Source organism: Hemitrygon akajei, chromosome 11 (assembly GCF_048418815.1).
Source record: "Hemitrygon akajei chromosome 11, sHemAka1.3, whole genome shotgun sequence".
NCBI classification, from domain to species: Eukaryota; Metazoa; Chordata; class Chondrichthyes; order Myliobatiformes; family Dasyatidae; genus Hemitrygon; species Hemitrygon akajei.
In genome coordinates this window covers 88047712-88065571 of record NC_133134.1, presented here as the reverse complement: position 1 = coordinate 88065571, position 17860 = coordinate 88047712, and the positions used below count along the sequence as shown (strand labels likewise).

The window sequence follows — 17860 nt, the reverse complement described above, 5'->3', positions numbered from 1 at the left end:
AGATAGTCAGAGATTTGAAAGTAGTGGGGGGAGGGGGAAATGCGAAATGATAGGAGAAGACCGGAGGGGGTGGGATGAAGCTAAGAGCTGGAAAGGTGATTGGCGAAAGTGATACAGAGCTGGAGAAGGGAAAGGATCATGGGACGGGAGGCCTCAGGAGAAAGAAAGGAGGGGGGAGCACCAAAGGGAGATGGAGAACAGGCAAACAACTAAATATGTCAGGTAAGAAGGGGAGGAGGGGCATTAACGGAAGTTAGAGAAGTCAATGTTCATGCCATCAGGTTGGAGGCTACCCAGCCGGTATATAAGGTGTTGTTCCTCCAACCTGAGTTTGGATTCATTTTGACAATAGAGGAGGCCATGGATAGACATATCAGAATGGGAATGGGACGTGGAATTAAAATGTGTGGCCACTGGGAGATTCTGCTTTTTCTGGCGGACCGAGCGTAGGTTTTCAAGGATATACAGAATATCCAGGTATGACATCAGAAGGCTATTTTAAGAACAAAACTGCAATTCTGATTGAAGTTACAAACCAAATTGGATGCACGACAGCTTTGGCAGGGCTTATAAGCCATTAATTCCAGCAAGGCGAAACTTAACATCTCAGACGGCTTTGATACTTCTTTTCGAAATGAGCTCAACACCTTTCATGCAAGCTTTGTAAGAGAGTATAATACTACACCTGTGAGAATCCCCGCTGTATCTGGTGACTCTGTGATTTTAGTTTCAGATGCCGACTTCAGAACATCTGTCAATAGGGTGAACCCTCTCAAGGTGTTTTGCTCTGATGGTGTACCTGGTAGGGCACTGAAACCTTTCCCTACTACTTGGCATGGTGACAAGGACATCTGCAATATCTTAGCTGCAGTCTTAGGTTCACACATGCTTCGAAATGGCGTTAACTATACTAGCCCAGTGCCCAAGAAGACAGGGTGAGCGTGCACAATGATTAACGCCTAGTCGCGTTTACATCTACTCTGATGAAGCGCTTAAAGTGATTGGTCATGACCAGAATAAAACTTCTGTCTAAGTAAGGACCTGGAGCCGGTGCCTTTCGCCTACCTCCACAAGAGGTTTACAGCGGATTCAATCTCACTGATGTCCGTTTGGCTTTGGTTCTCCTGGACAATAGCAATGTCTATGTCAGGCTACTATTTATCCATGAGAGCAGAATGTTCAACCGCTTCAGTCTCTCGTTACTAATTAACAAGCTCCAAAACCTGGGTCTCAGTACCTCCCTTTGCAACTGAATCCCTGAATTCCGCATCGGGAGACCACCACAAGTATGCGTGCTTAGGCCACTGTTGTACACCCACAACTGTGTGGGTAGGCACAGGCCAAACGCCATCGATCAATTTGCCGATGACACAACTATTACCGGTACAGTTTCACATGCTGACGAGAAAGATCGCGTTAAGCTGCGACAGGATCCTGCAATGTGCTGGATTGCTTCTAACTTCCCTTGGCATTTTCTGCATTTATCGTTTGGAGTCTGTTGGTCTTTTATTATGTATTTTGATATATTTTGTGCTAACCCCCTAGTTCTGTATTGCCACGTGGAACCATTCTGTTTCTGGGAAGATGTCACCAACTCTGATCCAGGCGTTCAACGAATCTTTGTCGATATCTAGTCTGCTCAGATTTTGGGAATGTCTTTCATGGTAGGGCATGCCGTTCCATTAGTTAACCATTTTTTCAATAGTGATAATTTCTTATTTTTTTCTCGTTTGTGTTCTCATTTAAGTTTAATGCCATGTACGTCTTACGAGAATTGCATATGCTCACGTGGAGGGCTGTATCTTGTAACCTTGATGAAAATATATCCTCAGAAGATGTATCTGACTTTTGCGTAATTTTTTTAAAACTCTTTTATCTCTCTTCCTCCACTGTCCAAGGTATTGGTAAATCTAGAGCATTTGTGTGTCCATAGCGTTTTCATACATTTGCCACTTTAGTTCTTAAAGAGGATGTAGTGTATGTTGTATATTTGGGGTACAGAAGGCCTTGGACAAGATGCCACAAATGAGGCTGCTTACCACGTTAAGAGCCCATGGTATTACAGGATAGCAAGTTACTAACATGAATAAAGCATTGGCTGATTGGTAGGAAATAAAACGATCCTTGAATGGTCGGCTGCCAGTGACTAGTGGTGTTCCACAGGGGTCGGTGTTGGGAACGTTATTTTATGCTGCATATCAATGATTTAGATGATGGAATTGGTAGATTTGTTGCCAAGTTTGCAGATGATCCGAAGATTGGTGGGTGGGGGCAGGTAGCGTTGAGGAAACATGTAGGCTGCAGAAGGACTTTGACAGATTAGGGGAATGGGCAAGAAAGTGGCAAAGCAAATACAATGTTGGAAAACGCATGGTCATGAACTTTGTTAGTAGAAATAAATGTGCAGACTATTTTCTCAACGGGGAGAAAATCCTAGGAGCTCAGATGCAAAAGGACTTGGGAGTCCTTGTGTAAAACTCCCTGAAAGGTTAACTTGCAGGTTGAGTCGGTGGTGAGGAAAGCAAATGCAATGTTAACATTCATTTCAAGAGGTCTTGAATACAAGAGCTCGGGTGTGCCCCTAAGGTTGTACAAGGCACTGGTGAGGTCGCGTCATGACAATTGTGAACAGTGTTAGGCTCCTCATCTAGGAAAAGATGTGCTGGCTTTGGAGAGAGTTCAAAAGCGGTTCACAAACATGTTTCTGGCAATGAAAAGGTTATGATACGAAGAACGTTTAATGGCTCTGGGTCTGTATTCGCTGGAATTTCGAAGGATGAGGGGAGATCTCATTGAAATCTTCGAATGTTAAAAGGCCTAGACAGAGCAGATGTGGAAAGGGTGTTTCCCATGGTGGAGTAGTCTAAGACAAGAGGGCACAGCCTCAGGATAGAGGGGCGTCCATTTAAAGCAGAGATGCAGAGAAATTCCTTCAGCCTGAGGGTGATGAATTTGTGGAATTTGTTACCACAGGCAGCTTTGAAGGCCAGGTTGTTGGTGTAGTTAAGACAGAGATTGATAGGTTCTTGATTGGAAACGATTTCAAAGGGTACGGGGAGAATGCTGAGAAATGGGGTTGAGGGGGAGAAAAGGGATCAGCCATGACTGAATGGCGGAGCAGACTCGATGGGTAAATGGTCTAATTCTGTTCCTATGTCTTACGGTCTCATGGTCTAAATTCTCTTTGTAAATTGTACAGATCTGTTTCAAAGCAAGATATTATGACAAACGTATATGTTAATATTTAAACATAGAAAACCTGCAACAGAATACAATGCTGTACTGACCATATACTTACTTTATAAATGACCTAGGGTAACCCATAGCCCTCAATTTTATTAAGCTCCATGTACCTATGCAGGAGAGTCTTAAAAGACCCTATCGTGTCCGCCTCCACCACCGTTACTGGCAGCCCATTCAACGCACTCACCACTATCTGTATAAAAGAACTTACCCTTGACATCTCCTCTGTACCTACTTCCAAGCACCTTAAAACTATGGTCTCTCGTGTTAGCCATTTCAGCCCTGGGAAAACGCAACTGACTATCCACACGATCAACGCCTCTCATCACTTTATGCACCTCTATCAGGTCACCTCTCATCCTCCGTCGCTCCAAGGAGAAATATGCAGAATATGGCCCGTCTACAACCACTCTTTGCCTTCTGTGAGCAAGTCAATTCTGGATCCACAAATCAAGGTCTCCTTGGATCCCGTGTCTCTTTACTTTCTCAATACGCCTTGCATGGGGTACCTTATCAAATGTTTTGCTGAAATCCATATACACTATATCTACTGCTCTACCTTCCTCAATGTATTCAGTCACATCCTCGAAAGATTCAATCCAGGCTGGAAAGGCACGACCTGCCTTTGACAAAGCCATGCTGACTATTCCTAATCATATTATGCCTCTCCAAATGTTCATAAATCCTGCCTCTCAGGAGCTTTTCCATCAACTTAACAACCACTGAAGTAAGATTCGCTGGTCTTTCCTGGGCCGTTTCTACTCCCTTTTTGAATAGGGCAACAACATCTGAATCCCTCCAGTCCTCCGGAACTCCTCCCGTCCCCATTGATGATGCAAAGATCATCGCCAGAGGGTCAGCAATCTCTTCCTTCGCCTCTCACAGTAGGCTGGGGTACATCTCATCCGATCCCGGAGACTGATCCAACGAAGCTTTTGCTTAACTGATAAAAGAGCGTATAACTTCAAATCATACACGTATTAGATGCATATCATATTTTTTTTTTACTGAGTTAAGTATTGTATGTAATTAGTTTTGCTACAACAAGTGTATGGGACATTGGAAAAAAAGTTGAATTTCCCCATGGGGATGAATAAAGTATCTATCTATCTATCTATCTATCTATCTATCTATCTATCTATCTAGCAGGTGAATTAAGGTATAACTTATTTCGTTGTTTCTGATTTGTTATCCAATGTTCGTATGATTCAACAAATGAGACAGCGGAATTAAAGCTAGACAGAATTGGACATAAAAGAGTCGCCTTGGAAAATGCATCGGCTTATTTTGATAACGGTGTTTGTTTAATTTTTTTGTTGTTGTTTATAGGGCGATTAAGGTTCGCCAATGCTTCATCAGATGTTGCGGGAGTACTGTGCTCAATTCTGGTCGCCTCACTACAGGAAGGATGTGGAAGCCATAGAAAGGGTGCAGAGGAGATTTACAAAGACGTTGCCCGGATTGGGGAGCATGCCTTATGAGAATAGGTTGAGTGAACTCGGCCTTTTTTCCCTGGAGCGACCGAGGATGAGAAGTGTATAATGATGAAAGGCATCCATCGTGTGGATGGTCAGAGGTTTTTTTTTCCCCAAGGCTGAAATGTCTAACCTGAGAGGGCAAAGTTTTAAGGTGCTTGGAAGTACTGTAGGTAGAAAGGAGATGTCAGGGGTATGTTTTCTACGCAGAGAGTGGTGAGTGCGTGGAATCGGCTGCCGGCGGCAGTGGTGGAGGCTGAAATGACAGGGTATTTTAAGAGACTCCTGGATGGATACATGGAGCTTAGAAAACTGGAGGGCTATGGGTAGGCCTGGGTGGATCTGGGGTGGGGAAATGTACGGCACAGCTTTGCGGGCCGAAGGGCCTGTATTGTGCTGTAGGTTTTCTATGTTTCTATGTTCTATGTTTCTAATTTCACGAGTATTGGGTGTAGTTTATATATATTTAAAACTTCTATTAGCCATGAGTGGAGGACAGAATGAAATTCCTTTGGGTTGTCGGTTTAGGAACATGGAACAGTTCTGCTATTCCGCCGGACTTGATTTAGAGTTACGGAATGTAATTTCAATTGTTCTTTACATCCTTTCATACCTTTACAGCCTGCTTTCTACTCTTCTGAAAGTATATTGTGGTTATCTAAGTGCGTGGTGATTAGTTGCAAGATACATGTTACATTTCTATATAAAGTAATAGGACGATACTTTGCCAGAAACTTATGATTTCCCGTTTAGGATAAAGATATGTTTTACCTTCTGTTAAAAAAATTCAGGCACCTTTTCAGGATTTTTTAAGAAAGTTGTTGATATGCCTTGGTAGATACCGTGAAGGCAAGTATATTTTAATTCCAATAATTATGAATTATATTAATTTCAGTACTTTTCCAAATGTGGTAGTTTTTATATAACCTCTTTGAGCATATCCATTGCAATTTCAGGAATTTGGATTTCTTCAATTTTTTGTGTGCGTTCGTTTTCCTCGCTAATCTAGTCTTTATTGTGCGTCACTCTGATGGCCAGCTTTTCGACCAAAGGTTCATGCTCTCAGTGTTTGTTGGTAATTCCGTGCCTCTCAGTTCTAAAGCGAAAGTGCATTGCGTTTTATACCTACAGTCACATTTTCGTTTCAGCCATGGAGAAGAGACGCTGACAGGAGCACCGCCCAATCTGGGTACAGACGTGTCTGGATTTGTTTCAGGACCGGTGCGGGACGGGGGGCGGGGGAGCGCGGGAAGGAGTTGTCGGACTGTTGCTTGTGGGCGCAGCTGATTTTACACGGATGGATGTCTCCACTCTGCACATGACGTCTCAGATACCAGACCGCCCAGCAGAGATCGAAACCAAGCCCCGGTTCCGCACCTGGCCTTCGGCTGAAAGGTTCACAGTCCGGACTCTGCCTTTTGCTGCCGGAGTCCGGTGTTGTCGTCACGTCTAGTCCACAGTGGTCGTGCTGCTGCGTTATTATTATTCTTTCCCCTCAGCTCAATCTGGTAAAAGCTCAGCTGCGGGCATTCCAAGCATACTGATGTGTCAATTGCGAGGAAATTTCGGACTATTCTAGTGGTGTTTAGCATTCTGGTTTTCTAAAGGTTTGCATATATATTACTGCGTCGCCCTAATAGTTTAATGATAAATTTTAGTACCTTTGGGATGACACCAGTTGTAGATATGACTATCGGGACAATGTATATCTTATTCATGTTCCAAAGTCTTTCAATTTCCTCTTTTAATTCAGCGTGTTTCTGATGTTTTTCGTTTATTGATTTCCGTGAGTTATGTGGGCTTGGAATGGCTGTATCTATTAAATAATTTGTTTTCCTTGATTATCCTTCATTATTATATCCGGATGGATATTAAGGTTTGTCCTATTTGTAGTTACTGATCGGTCAGAATGTAATTGGTGGTATTCTGACTCTAAAACTGGATCAGGCATGTATTTATATTATTACTATTATTATCATTATTTTCTAGTGAAGCTTCAGTAAAGGTCTCTGCATGGAGGCACTTTATGGAATTGTTTACTTCAATTGACATCCCAATGTTACAATTATCCCTTAAGATGGAAAGAACGAAAAACTTCACGAAGCGTAGAGCAACCTTTGATTTTCATTGCCAGTGGTCTGTTATTCCAGACTATTGAGCAGTGATTCAAAGGGAAGAACCTGGAGAAGAAATTCCTGTGACCCCTTTTCGACTGCTTAATCCTTGTCAATCTTTAAAACTTGCGTGTTTCTGGTGAAAATGTGAACATTGAAAATTCAATCAGCTAAATGACGTCTTTTTTCGGCTTTCTGAAGGAGGATAAATAATAATGAAAATATGAAGGGAAGACAGAAGGTCTTGAAAATATAGCTACTTCTTTCCGCGGATGCTGCCTGAACTACTGAATGTTTGCACAGCTTTCTGTGTTTTTATCGGACTCCAGCGCCCGCAAGTTTTCTGATAAAAAAGGGATTTTGTTTTTAGACAACGCAAAATATCAACAATTCCTTGCTCAGCTTAGCTAAACATGAGAAATAGCTGTGCGTCTGTCAGTTGTAGCGAACACTATGCTGACAAAACGCAATACAACGTTAGTGACCCCAACGTGATTCGAACACACAGCCTTCTGATCTGGAGTCAGACGCGCTACCGTTGCGCCACGATGTCCACCAACAGTAAATAGGAGAACGGTGAGTTCCTCCGGCAGTTTTTTCCCCTTATCACCTGATGTGTTATAACTCACTTTTAATTTTAAAAACTTGATTACGTTGTTTGGACTTTATAATCTCAAATGTTATAAACAATATCACATTGACTTACCAAAGTGAATTTCTGTAATTATAACATACAGATCTGTATTACTAAAAGGTTAAAAAAAACTTTATTTCGGGTTTCATAAAGTATGTTTGAAAGTCGAATGGAAGAAAACAAGCCGGGATTAGATGCAGTGAGTATACATTAGTGTGATTGGTTTATCGAATGCAAAAATAGTCTACAGCTTTCAAATTAGATTTATTCTTCCTTATTTTTTCTATACTTTTTAAAAACCGAGTCCTTCCTCACATGTTGTTTCACCTGACATTGACGACCCAACTGAACAGTCAATTTGCCCCAAGTGAGCATTTACAGTCCATTATTTCAACATTGCATTTTACTGCGGGTGGTGCACAGCATATACCATGGCGGGCCAAAGATATTTTAAAGTTTGTGACTCTTTGTAGTTAATAAGTATAATGCTAGGACATGAATTTCTGGTCCTGGTGTACTCTAAATTACCATTTCTCTTGTTTTTCTTTATTATATAAGATACTTTTGTTGAACAATTGCAATGTAGATTTATTTGCTTAATATTATATCCCAGTTTATGACACTCAATTTATTTCTCATTCATTCAAAGTTTGCCTTTTTTAAACTTGAAACCCCACATTGTGATTCTCCTCTATCTTAAAGGTTGATAGGAGTTCTATAGCCTATATTCCTCTGAAGGATCAATCATTAGAGCTGTTTAAAGAGAAGCTAGATGTTCTTTAAAAGATCTAGAAATTATTAAATGTTGGAGAAGGCACAAAGGTCTGCTCCTGCTCCTATTTTTTTTTCTTTCATGGTACAATATTAATAAGGATACATAATCAGGACCATCAATTTGGTGCATACAGAAGCAAATAGGACGAGGATGTCTATACTATCTAGCTGTTACAAGGACGTAAAGTTTGTGGGAAGAGGGCTAAGCAAAATGTAATGTGCAGAAATCCTGCATTGTGCAGTTTTAGGTATATATCCATATCTATACAGATAGATAGGTGTGTGTGTGTGTGTGTGTGTGTGTGTGTGTGTGTGTGTGTGTGTGTGTGTGTGTGTGTGTGTGAGTGTGTATGTATTAATGTATATGTGTATGTGTGTATATATATATTTACACACACACACACACACACACACTCCTAAGACTTTTGCACAGTGTTGTAATTGTAAACGTGGAGCATGATAATTGTTCCATTGGTTGAAGTGTACGATTTGAGAAGGTACTTACAGGCAAAGACCCTAACTGAAGTCTCGCTCGAAAATACAACAAGGAAACTCCGTCACACAGTGGGAGCCCATAGCAACGATGTGTTTTGGATGCTGTTCTGAATTTAATCCTGCGGATTTGAAATTAAAATTCCCGAATTTTACTGTCAGCGCCCAGGCGACACACAGCACAGTCCATCGGACAGCCGCATTGGGTTTCTTCAGGGGGCAGTTCTTGAGAAGCGTTTCACCGCTGCTCCCTCTACAGGAGAAAAAATACAGAGCAGAGCAGAAATTCACGCCGTACGATTCCCTTCAAATGTATTCTATTAATATACAATTTACAAATACAGCACGGTCCTTCAGAGAAAATGAGCGCGCACCACCCAACTACACCATCCGAGCCATTAGCATAATAAAAAACAAGTGCGGTTTTGTACCGAAGCCCAGCAAGGCACGGGGAAAACTTGAAATCTTACAGACCACGGCGGAACTGAATTCGAGTGGAAACACGGTCATGCCACACACAGATGGCCCCTCAAAAGAACAACTGACGACGAGGCTGCGATTTGAATCCAATTTGAAAAGCACAACCGATTAACAGTCTGTCGCCTTAACCATTCGACCAACTCAACTGTCCTTCTAAATGTTCCTGACCAATCCACTGCTGCAATACGATGGGAAGCGATGGACTGGTTTTGTCGGATGAAAGGGAGCAAAAGAGCAAATGCTAAAGGATTTCCCTCCATCTGCCCTGATATATTCATCAGTAGGCTCTGTGGCGCAATGGATAGCGTATTGGACTTCTAGTGATATGGAATGAAGCAATTCAAAGGTTGTGGGTTCGAGTCCCACCAGAGTCGTTATTTTGTCCCGATTCTTTTATAACGACAATCGTTGTAAGAACTCCAGGTACTGATGACGTCCACTAACGACGCAGAAGCTAGAGAAACAGGCCATGGATTTAAATAAACAATTCATTCACTTAAAACGGGAAGAAAGTCTCTAAAAGTGTACTAGTCCGTGGAAATCTTCTGGAAAACTAATGGTGCCACTGAGTCTTTGATTATTTCTGAGACGGGATAATAGTGTCCTGACAAAAACAAAGGCTACCGCTTTGGTGGGAACAAGGATTTAAGTATGATCATCCGGAAGTACAACAAATGACAGATCATCTGGGTACGTTCCGGAAGTAACTATATACTGTACATATAGGTGTATTTTATTGTAATTGGTATTTTTTTCATTATTATGCGTTGCAATGTACTGCTGCCGCAAAACAACAAGTTTCACGACAGTTTCTAACGAAATAGCTTTCGTTGCGGCGCATCTTCAGCTGACTGCACAACAAGCTAAAGCGGATCAACTGTATTAAATAATGAAGCCGTTATAAAATCGGTCTTGGCCAATATTTCCGTTAATGTACCTATCTGCTCGCTCTAATGGAGTAGTTCTATTTTTCTCAGAGAGGATCCAGAACATGTTTTCTGGAATCGTTGGTAGTGTGAGCGATTTCCTTTGCAGGGTTAGGTTGTGGAAGCTGGGACTGCTTCATCTGGAAGTCATATACTGACAAGCCCCTTCATGGTCATCTTCTACATGACCAATATGACAAGATAGAGAGATAGTGAGTTCATATTTTGGATCCACTGGAACGGTATCGGTTACACTTCAATTCAATCTAGAAGCTGCGAATATTGGTGAAAGTTAGCTTCGCGGCAATAATAGCTGGAACATCCAGTTGTTTTACACGATGCGGTCTCACATGACAACCGTTTATCTCTAGTCCATTCGGTCAGCTTTGAAGCATCCAATAAATAGGAAACTCGCATCAAACCTCACAACGATCTGTGGGAGAGTTTCAAAGGTCACACGGATTGGACAACACTTTTAAACTGAATTTATTCAACCAATCAGAGATTCAGCAAACTCTCAAATGCTGGAGGGGCGCGGGGAATCAGTTAATCAGGAGCATATACGGAGAGTAAACTGTGGACACTTCGGGCCAAGAGAAAACATCAGGAAATCATTTATAAGAACGAATTTAGTGTAAAGGTGTTTAATCCCTATAAACATCCGAACTTACATCTGTAAACGCTCCAGACCAGTTTCTTCCTTTTTTTGTAATTTATTTTTTATTGAAGTTCATCATCAAACAAACATTTCCATAAGATGTATTTCAGACATTGTACATATGTATCATATAATCATATATATCACAAATCTGCACAAAGTATTTATCTGAGGTATACACTTATAGAAAAGAGTGGAAAGAAAAAACCAGCAAAAGGAAAAAAACTATGTACAAGTAGGGAGTGATCTTTTTTTTACAACATATTCATTGATTTGTGAGAATAAAATCAGGCCTTTGAGGCATTATGTAGTTAAACCATTTTTCCCAGTATGAATCAAATTGTTCCAGCTTATGATTAACAGATGCTGTTATCTTCTCCATTTTGTAAATGTCCATTGTAATTTCCATCCATGCATTTAAAGTTGGGCTCTCCTGTGATAACCATTTCCTAGTAAGAGTCTTTTTACCAGCCACCAACAGTATATTCATTAAATATTTATCTCTTTTCAACCATTCTTGAGGTATATATCCAAAATATATGGTCTTACTCTCTAAGGGTATTTCACATTTAAAGATGTCTTGTAGGGCATTGTGTATCCCCCTCCAATAGTTTTTGATAACAGGGCAGTCCCAAAAAATATGATAATGATTTGCATTTTGATTTCCACAATTTCTCCAGCAAACAGGGAGGTTACTATCATAATGGGATTTCTGAGAGGGTGTAATAAAATATCTTATCAAGTTTTCCCATCCAAACTCCCTCCATTTCTGTGAACTGGTACACTTCCATTGATACCTCCATATTATTGTCCATTCTTCCTCAGATATAATTATCCAGAGCAGTTTCTTCAAATACACAGTGAATCACCCAGTTTCAGAGTAGAAAATACCTAAGCAGCACCGGCTGATCCATTGACGTAATAAAAAACAAGTGCGATTTTGTATCGAAGCCCAGCAAGGCACGGGGAAAACTTGTAATCTTACAGACCACGGCGGAACTGAACCCGGGTGGAAGCACGATCATGCCACACACAGATAGCCACTCAAAAGAACAATACCGGCTGAAATGATTTGACAGCAGGAGCAGGCAAGTCCACAATAACAGGACCCGTGCGCGGTTTGCAGATGACTGAAACTCTAAACCAATGTAATTTCGCAGAAAGACAATAGACAGTAGGTGCAGGAGTAGGCCATTCGGCCCTTCTAGCCAGCACCGCCATTCACTGTGATCATGGCCGATCATACACAATCAGTATCCCGTTCCTGCCCTCTCCCCATATCCCTTGACCCCGCTATCTATAAGAGCTCTATCTAACTCTCTCTTGAATGCATCCAGAGATTTGGCCTCCACTGCCTTCTGGGGCAGAGCATTCCACATATCCACCACTCTCTGGGTGAATAAGTTTTTCCGCATCTCTGTTCTAAATGGCCTACCCCTTATTCTTAAACTGTGGCCTCTAGTTCTGGACTCACCCATCAGCGGGAACATGCTTCCTGCCTCCAGCGTGTCCAATCCCTTAATAATCTTAATAGTCCAAACCCTTAATAATATAATGTTAATAATAATTAACAAGAATATTGCAAACGATATGATGTGAAACGTCATCAATGTCATCGACCTGAACCGTTCCCGCTGGTTCTCACTATGTAGATACCGCGAGATCTACAGCGGGTTTGAAGACTTCTGTTTGTTTCTTCTTTTCTTTTTTGCGAATTTTGTTTTTTTTATTGAAGGTGCGGTGAATAGCTGCGCTTGCGTAAAACCATCTTCATCAGACGAACGTTCTATCTTCCCAGCCGGAAAGAAAGTCCTTTCGACCTATATACCCCTTCAGCTCCTTCATGTGCTCTTTTATACACCTCGCGCGCTGGAAAAAGACTGGTATATGCACATTTAAAACCGGGATAAAGTACTGAGCCAGGGGGGAAACTACTCTCACTGGCATAACTGGAATAAGGAAACACATACTCATACAAACAGCTACAGAGCCAGTGAGGTGTCATGAATGATAGAGTTCCATGGATAGAAAACCAATTTGAATCATCGAGATAGGAAAACACAAATGCACCGAGCAGCACAGATGGGCAAATAAACGTGAATGTCGTTAACACCGAGAAAGGATGACAATCTCTCACACAAAAGACAGATGCGTCAGATATTGAGATAGAAAGAGACTCCCAATCACATACAGTAAACATAATAGAAGACAGGCCAGCAAAATGTGATTGGGATGCAACTGTGCACATCTCTTTATTTTAATATTTTTTGTTTCTAAATATATAACATGTTTCCGCTTTCCGCCTTATTGAAGGAATAACTTCCAGCCACCCTTCTGTTATGGCTGTTCAGTACCTATGGTGTAATTCGGCCTCCTTTACAGAATGCCTGTTGTTTGTAGATACATCAATCCCTGCCACTCACTTTTATGAGCAAATTTAACAGTGCCCTCACTTTCAGCAATCAATGAAGAGATATTCAAGTAGTTCAGATTTCAAACATGAATGGGACTCGCCGTGGAAGAGTGCCCCGTTGGGGTACTACAGCTGAGAATTGGTGTAGCGGGGTTATCGTTGTGTATCTTAATTGAACGCGGTTTTTTTTTAAATCAGGTAGTCAAGTATTCACTTGCAAAGGCTGTTTCTGAACCAGAGGTCTAACAGTTTGGTTACGAGTGTGCTTGGAATTTTAGTACCGAACGCCAAACTGCAGTTATTAAATAGTGGGTGTGTTATTTTCCAGATGCTCCATGGATGAGCACAGGACGAGGGAGATGGCGTCCATGGTATAACAATTTCGGCGAATTGCCGTTCCTTGAGGTTTTCTGGGACGCTGGATTTGATGTGTGCCATGACCAGTTCTCGGAAGAAAAGATGTGATTGCATTTGTAATTCTGATTTCGTTGGGAATCGCCCCCCGAACCCCTTGAGAATTCTACCACTGAGCCAGCAATGCAAGTCTTTATTGGGAGCTCTGTGAATACCACATCAGTACCAGTTCGAGTTCAAGTTCAGGTTTGGCTGTCATTCAATCATACGTAAATACAAATTAATATAGCCAAATGAAACTGCGTTTCTCCGGGGCCAAGGTGCAAAACATAGTTTTAAAAGTAATACAATTCACAGGGTACCTGTAGCACGTATAAGATAGAAAGCATATATCAGATAGAAAGCGCATATAAGGTAGCAACCGGGTATACGATAGCAAGCACATCTAAGATAGCATTGAAACACAGTCACGGAGAAATCCATGTCCCTGATTTCATAAATGTCGTAGCGTCTGCAGTCCATCACATTACAGCTTGTCTTCTGCCGAGTGAACATCGGGAAGCAGCACCGATTTCGGCAGGGATGCCGCCCTACACCGGCCCCGTCACTAGTGTGGATCACCTACCGCTAGGAAGCTTCAAACAGGCTACTCGGCGGCTGTAGGCCTAGTCATCACTACGATCGAGGACATGCAGCTCTCCGGCCGTCCGCCCCCGGCCTTCGGCAACAAACCAATCAATTTGACTTGCAACATAAGGAAAGCGGTTAAGAGAATAAGCCGCTGTCCAACTGCACAGCTCCTTGAGCACCGATGCCTCTTGTCGCAGGCAGACGCACGATCCGCACTAGATCAGCTCCTTCTGTTTCTCCGCCAACGAGCAACTACCTTATGCGGTAGACATGCAGTACTTTAAGTTCTTACTGTCCAGCAGATTTTTGTTATCGTAAAAAATACGATTAAACGAGACAATTAACAGCTTTGTATCACCCCGTAGGAGACGATGCTTTCATGCACGGAAGTCCAACTACACTTCTCAATCTCAATCTCAATCTCTTCGTTTGATTCTTCAAATATCTAAATTGTTGACAAACAGGACATCCCGTCAAATTTTCTTGAAAGCAGCTTGACAAGCTAATTGCAGAGTATTCCAGCTGCACGGAATTTTCAAAGGCTACCTGACACAGACAAAGGTACACAATTACCTCGATTTCCCCTTAGTCCTTCTTGTATAAAGACTGTTAAATTCTCGAACTCCATTTATCTTGTATCTCCTGTAGACTACAGATCTGAAACAACATATGTCCCCACTTATTCCTTGCCTCTCAAGTCAGCATGGGACACATCTCATTCGATCTTTGCGACACAATCATCTCCATGCTTGCTGAAGCACAAAATGCATGCCCTTTGATTAACGTCAACCTTTCACAGAATATCTTTGTTCCACTTCCTGGAACCTTTAAACACAGCGTTTGTTTCCTCACTGAATACAAACTTAAAATATTCATTTACGACATGACACAATTCTTTGTACATACGCACAGATGTCCTTTTCATTGCCACTAGGATACTACTAGAATATATAAAGTCACCTGGATTTTTCTTTAATCTTGTCTTCTAGGCATATTTCCTCCCACCACTTCGCTGTCCTATTTTAATGATTCACTCCGATTCACCCTTAGAGAATCCATGTGCCAGAAGGACTCTGTCTTCGGACCCCTTCCAGTCGTAGGCTCAATTTATTAGAAATATAGAAAACCTACAGCACAATACAGATCCTTCGACCCGCAAAGCTGTGCCGAACATATCCCTACCTTGGAATTACCTAGGCTTACCCATTGCCCTCCATTTTTCTAAGTTTCATGTATCCATCCAGGAGTCTCTTAAAAGACCTTATCGTTTCCACCACCACCGCCGCCACCGGCAGCCCATTCCACGCACTCACCACTCTCTGCGTACAAAACTTACCGCTGATATCTTCTCTGTACCTACTTCCAAGCGTCTTAAAACTAGGCCATCTCGTGCTAGCCATTTCAGCCCTGGGAAAAAGCCTCTGACTATCCACACGATCAATGCCTCTCATCATCTTATACACCATTATCAGGTCACCTCTCGTCCTCTGCTGCTCCTTGGAGAAAAGGCCGAGTTCACTCAACCTATTCTCATAAGGGTTGCTCCCGAATCCAGGCAACATCCTTGTAAGTCTCCTCTGCACCATTTCTATAGTGTCCACATCCTTCAGGTAGTGTTGTGACCACAACTGAGCACAGTACTCCAAGTGGGGTCCAAGCCACAGGCTTCTATATAGCTGCAACATTACCTCTCGGCTCTTAAACTTAATTCCACGATGGATGAAGGCCAATGTACCGTATGCCTTCTTAACCACAGAGTCAACCTGCGTAGCAGCTTTGAGTGTCCTATAGACTCGAACCCCAAGATCCCTCTGACCATCCATACTGCCATTAATGCTATATTCTGCCATCATATTTGACCTACCCAAATGAACCACCTCACACCTATCTGGGTTGAACTCCATCTGCCACTTCTCAGCCCAGTTTTGGGCTATCCTATCAATGTTCCGTTGTAAACTCTGACAGTCCTTCACACTATCCACAACACCCCAACCTTTGTGTCATCAGCAAATTTACTAACCCATCACTCCACTTCCTCATTCAGGTCATTTATAAAAATCAGAAAGAGTAGAGGTCCCAGAACAGATCTCTGAAGCACACCACTGGTCACCGGCCTCCATGCAGAACATGACCCGTCTACAACCACTCTTTGCCTTCTGTGGGAAAGCCAGTTCTGGATCCACAAAGCAATGTCCCCTTCGATCCCATGACTCCTTACTTCCTCAGTAAGCCTTGCACGGGATACCTTATCAAATGCCTTGCTAAAATCCATATACATTACATCTACGGCTCTACCCTCATCCATGCGTTTAGTCACATCCTCAAAAATTCAATCAGGCTCGTAATGCACGACCTGCCTTTCACAAAGCCATGCTGACTATTCTTAACCATATTATGCCGCTTCAAATGTTCATAAATCCTGCCTCTCATGATCTTCTCCATCAACTTACCAACCACTGAAGTAAGACTCACAGGTCTATAATTTCCTGGGCTATCCCTACTCCCTTTCTTCAATAAGGGAGCAACATCCGCAACCCTCCAATCCTTCGGAACCTCTACCATCCTCATTGATGATGCAAAGATAATCGCCAGAGGCTCAGCAATCTCCTCCCTCGCTTCCCACAGTAGCCTGGGATACATCCCGTCCGGTCCCGGTGATTTACCCAACTTGATGCTTTCCAGCACGCAAATCCTCTTCCTTAATATCTACATGCTCAAGCTTCTCAGTCCGCTGCAATCATCCCTACAATCGACAAGATCCTTTTCCGTACTGAATACTGAAGCACAGTGTTTATTAAGTACCACCGCCATCTCCTCCGGTTCCAACACACTTTTCCGCTATCACACTTGATTGGTCCTATTCTCTCACATCTTATCCTCTTGTTCTTCACATACTTGCAGAATGCCTTGGGAGTTTCCTTAGCCCTGTCTGCCAAGCCTTCTCATGGCCCCTTCTGACTCTCCTAATTTCATTCTTAAACTCCTTCCTGTTAGCATATAATCTTCTAGATCTCTATCATTACCTAGTTTTTTGACGGTTTCGTAAGCTCTTCGTTTCTTCTTGACTAAATTTACAACAGCCATTGTATACCACGGTTCCTGTACCCTACCATCCTTTCCATGTCTCATTGGAACATATCTGCGCAGAACCTCACGCAAATATCTCCTGAACATTTGCCACATTCCTTCTGCACGTTGCCCTGAGAACATCTGTTTCCAATTTATGCTTCCAAGCTCCTGTCTGATAGCCTCATATTCCCCCTTACTCCACTTTCCTAACTTATCTGTTCCCATCCCTTTCCAATGGTATGGTAAAGGAGATAGAATTGTGATCACTATCTCCAAAAATGCTCTCCCACTGAGAGAGCTGTCACCTGTCCAGCTTCATTTCCCAATACCAGATCAAGTACAGGCTCTCCTCTTGTAGGTTTTTCTACGTATTGTGTCAGGAAGCCTTCCTGAATGCACCTTACAAACTCCACGCGATCTAAACCTCTCACTCTAGGGAGATGCCAATCAATGTTTGGGAAATTAAAATCTCCCACCACAGCAACCGTTATTATTACTCCCTTCCAGAATCTGTCTCCCTATATGCTCCTCGATGTTCTTCTTACTATTGGATGGTCTATAACAAACACACAGTAGAGTTATTAACTCATTCCTATTC

At 42.3% G+C, this 17860-nt stretch overlaps 2 non-coding genes across 2 annotated transcripts; one reads left to right on the top strand and one right to left on the bottom strand.

Moving 5' to 3' along the window:
- Positions 1 to 7313: 7313 nt before the first annotated feature.
- trnaw-cca (transfer RNA tryptophan (anticodon CCA)) lies at positions 7314 to 7385 on the bottom strand. Its single transcript has one exon. It is a non-coding gene; the product is annotated as a tRNA-Trp (tRNA).
- Positions 7386 to 9495: 2110 nt separating this feature from the next.
- Positions 9496 to 9586, top strand: trnar-ucu (transfer RNA arginine (anticodon UCU)). Its single transcript is given in 2 exon segments — positions 9496 to 9532; positions 9551 to 9586. It is a non-coding gene; the product is annotated as a tRNA-Arg (tRNA).
- Positions 9587 to 17860: the final 8274 nt, after the last annotated feature.